The 4,106-nt window shown below is 42.2% G+C and overlaps 1 long non-coding RNA gene across 1 annotated transcript in view; it reads left to right on the forward strand.

Annotated features, from left to right (window-relative positions):
- Positions 1-3,138: 3,138 nt before the first annotated feature.
- LOC105501472 overlaps positions 3,139-4,106 on the forward strand; it is a 4,806-nt gene continuing 3,838 nt past the window's right edge. The window contains exon 1 of the long non-coding RNA XR_001000193.1: positions 3,139-3,326. This is a non-coding gene — a long non-coding RNA (uncharacterized LOC105501472). The remainder of the gene's footprint in view (positions 3,327-4,106) is intronic.

Consider the following 4,106-nt stretch of genomic DNA (forward strand, 5'->3'; position numbering starts at 1 on the left):
AGCCAGGATGGTCTCGATCTCCTGACCTCGTGATCCGCCCGTCTCGGCCTCCCAAAGTGCTGGGATTACAGGCTTGAGCCACCGCGCCCGGCCCCTCATAAACGAACTTTGAAGACATTATGAAAGTGAAAGAAGCAGTCACAAAAGACCATATATTGTATGATTCCATTTATATGAAATGACCAGAATAGGTGAAAAAAAAAACATATAGAGACAGAAAGTAGATTAGCGGTTGCCTAGGGCCAGAGGGTGTGGGGAGATTAGGTGGCACCTAAGGGGTTGAGGGGAGGTTATGGAGTAATGAAAAGGTTCTAAAATTGATTATAGTGATGATCGTACAGTTCTGCAAATCAACTAAAGCTATTGAGTTATACACTGTAAGTGGATGAATTGTAAGTGAATGCTATTTCAGTAAACTTGTAAAATACCGTATCTTATCAGCTCTTTAAGATCATAGAGGTTCTTCAGAGTTTCTCTTATATCTCACACATTTAGGCAGAATCTCTACTACCTATATCCTAGTTGGTTTAATTGCAATTCTTTAATGTATGTGTTATTGCTGATACGTAATTTAGAAAGCTTGCTTCTGTGCTGTGCTTTTTCACCACCTCATCTCCACAATTTCCAGGCTTGATGTACTACAGAAGTAAGAATAATCTTGTTCCAATTTGCACGTTGACTCATCTGACAGTGAAACCTCACCCTTCTGAAATCTAACCATGAACAAAAATGGGGTAACTCAAACAGATAGGCAAAGTCCATCGATAAAGCTCCTTCCCTTTGTTCATTGGAAGGCCATCAGACCCCCTTTCAGCCTATTTGCCCTTATTTTACATAGCATGCTAATAAGCAAGTTGCTGATTTCCAAACACAGCAGACTAGAAACACCAAGTTAGAAAGGGTGTTAAAGGTGTGCTATACAGATTGAATTGTGTCTCCCCAAATTCTTATGTTGAAACCTTAATTCCCAACATGATGGTATTAGGAGGTGGTGCCTTTGGGAGTTAATTAGGTTGAGTTGAGGTCATAAAGGTGGGACCCTTATGATGGGATTAGTGCCCTTATAAGATGGAACACCACTAGAGCTGTGGCCCCCTCACCCCCATGTAAGGGACACAATGAGAAGGCAGCTACCTACGAGCCAGGAAAAGAGCCCTCACCAGAAACCATCCATGCTGGCACCTTAGTGTTGGACTTCTAGCCTCCAGAACTATGAGACAATTTCTGTTGTTTAAGTTGTGCAGTCTGTGGTATTTTGTTATGGCAGCCTGAGCTGACTGAGTCATAGTAGTAGCCTGGAAAAAAGGCAGCTCTTAGTCTGACAAGAGACAGGGGAAGGGTGCACCAGCACAGCCTTGACCACCTGAACTCTGTATAGTGATGTTCAGCTCTACAGAGCATTAGCTTGATAGGGCTTGAGACTTCTTAGGTCACAATATAGTATAATAAACAATTTTCATAATAATGACTGTGATTCCTTAAGAGGGTTGAATTGTTTTCTGTTGAAGGCCATAAAGGGCTTTAAAATCTGTATTAGAAGTATTTCCATTCAAGATAATTGAAGTTATTCACCCTTTGAAAGTTGAACTAAGTTTTGTGCTACCCAGAATACCTCGTTCCTCGTAATATCTAGATGCCTTTTTGAGTGCTACTCTAGTTTTTGTTTTTCAAAGCAAGGAGGATGAAGGTAAGTTTCTACTTTCCTTGTCCTAAAATTATATTTGATTTAAATTTTGAGGCAGGATCTTGCTCTGTTGCCCAGGCTGGAGTGCAGTGGTGCAGTCATAGCTCACTGTAGCCTCGAACTCCTGGACGCAGGCTATTCTGGCTCAGCCTCTGTGGTAGGGAGTTCAGACCAACAACACCTCATTTGGCTCTTTTTTAAATGATTTTTTTGGAGACAGAGTCTCCCTATGTTGCCCAGACTGGACTCAGACTCCTGGGCTCAAGCAGTCCTCCTGCCTTGGACTCCCGAAGTGTTGGGATTACAGGCATGAGCCACCATGCCCAGACTCTCTTGTCTTTTTGATAATAGCCATCCTAAGAGATGTGAAGTGATCTCTCATCATGGTTTTGATCTGCATTACCTTGATGATTAGTGATGTCGAGCACCTTTTAATGTACCTATTGACCATTTGTAAGCAGCGTTATTGTTTATCAGTTAAAGTGTATTCTTCGGAACTGTTGTTTTTAAAACATTCAGGTAGTACTTACTGGTAAGCAGATTGTTTTGTAGAATAGAGAGGGACTGCCAGTTTCAGCTTTGACAGTAGCTGTGAGAAGAATGTCAGTCTCCGTCCTTCTTTGGAAAGCCTTTAAAAGGGGCTGTTTATTTTTTCTCATACTTGTTTATTCTTTCATTTAAAACTTTTTTTTTCTAGTATCATAAATTTAAAACTTTTTTTTCTTAAAGATGTTAATGTTAGGGCCTAGGTCACGTATAAATAAGACATAGCCCTGACATAAGAAACTCAGAGTCTAGCCGGACGCGGTGGCTCAAGCCTGTAATCCCAGCACTTTGGGAGGCCGAGACGGGCGGATCACAAGGTCAGGAGATCGAGACCATCCTGGCTAACACAGTGAAACCCCGTCTCTACTAAAAAAATACAAAAAACTAGCCGGGCATGGTGGCGGGCATCTGTAGTCCCAGCTACTTGGGAGGCTGAGGCAGGAGAATGGCGTAAACCCAGGAGGCGGAGCTTGCAGTGAGCTGAGATCCGGCCACTGCACTCCAGCCTGGGCGGCAGAGCAAGACTCCGTCCCAAAAAAAAACAGAAACTCAGAGTCTATAAAGAGAGACAGATGGATAAACAGGAGTCCTGTAATACGTGATGTATGTAAGAGAGAGAGAAAGAACCTTTTAAAAAAGTGAGGGGTAGGGATGGCTTCATAAAGGAAGTGATGGTTGGAGCTGAGTCTTGGAGGATCAGCAGGAGTGTCCCTGGCAGAAGAGAAAGAGGGCATTCCAGATGGCAGAGGAGCCTGTTTACAGGCAGGGAGGTTAGAGATTATGCTTTTGACTTCAATTGTAAAATCCTTAAAAATTAGGATTACATGGGATTTAAATTAAATTGCTGGATAGTATTATATGGTGATAACCCCTTAAATTGTTTCAAACTCTTTTTAACCCTATTTTCCAGGAACTCGAATCATTTATGACAGAAAGTTTCTGTTGGATCGTCGCAATTCTCCCATGGCTCAGACCCCACCCTGCCATCTGCCCAATATCCCAGGAGTCACTAGCCCTGGCACCTTAATTGAAGACTCCAAAGTAGAAGTAAACAATTTGAACAACTTGAACAATCACGACAGGAAACATGCAGTTGGTAAGAGAATGGTGGTAGTGGGGACCTAGAGCGTGGCTCTTAGAATTTGAATGTCTGTTTGCTGTAGGTTAAGAAGCTATTGATTCTTCAGTTGTTTTTATTTTTTGTTTTTTTGTTTTGAGACACAGTCTCATTCTGTCACTCAGGCTGGAGTGCAATGTACGATCTCAGCACACTGCAACCTCCGCCTCCTGAGTTCAAGTGATTCTCCTGCCTCAGCCTCCCGAGTAGCTGGGATTACAGGCGTTGAGCCATCTTGCCTGGCTTCCTTGTGGTTTTAATTTGCATTTCCCTGATGATTAGTGATGTCGAGCACCTTTTAATGTACCTATTGACCATTTGTAAGCAGCGTTATTGTTTATCAGTTAAAGTGTATTCTTCGGAACTGTTGTTTTTAAAACATTCAGGTAGTACTTACTGGTAAGCAGATTGTTTTGTAGAATAGAGAGGGACTGCCAGTTTCAGCTTTGACAGTAGCTGTGAGAAGAATGTCAGTCTCCGTCCTTCTTTGGAAAGCCTTTAAAAGGGGCTGTTTATTTTTTCTCATACTTGTTTATTCTTTCATTTAAAACTTTTTTTTTCTAGTATCATAAATTTAAAACTTTTTTTTCTTAAAGATGTTAATGTTAGGGCCTAGGTCACGTATAAATAAGACATAGCCCTGACATAAGAAACTCAGAGTCTAGCCGGACGCGGTGGCTCAAGCCTGTAATCCCAGCACTTTGGGAGGCCGAGACGGGCGGATCACAAGGTCAGGAGATCGAGACCATCCTGGCTAAC

Source organism: Colobus angolensis, unplaced genomic scaffold (assembly GCF_000951035.1).
Source record: "Colobus angolensis palliatus isolate OR3802 unplaced genomic scaffold, Cang.pa_1.0 Scaffold12, whole genome shotgun sequence".
Lineage (NCBI taxonomy): Eukaryota > Metazoa > Chordata > Mammalia > Primates > Cercopithecidae > Colobus > Colobus angolensis.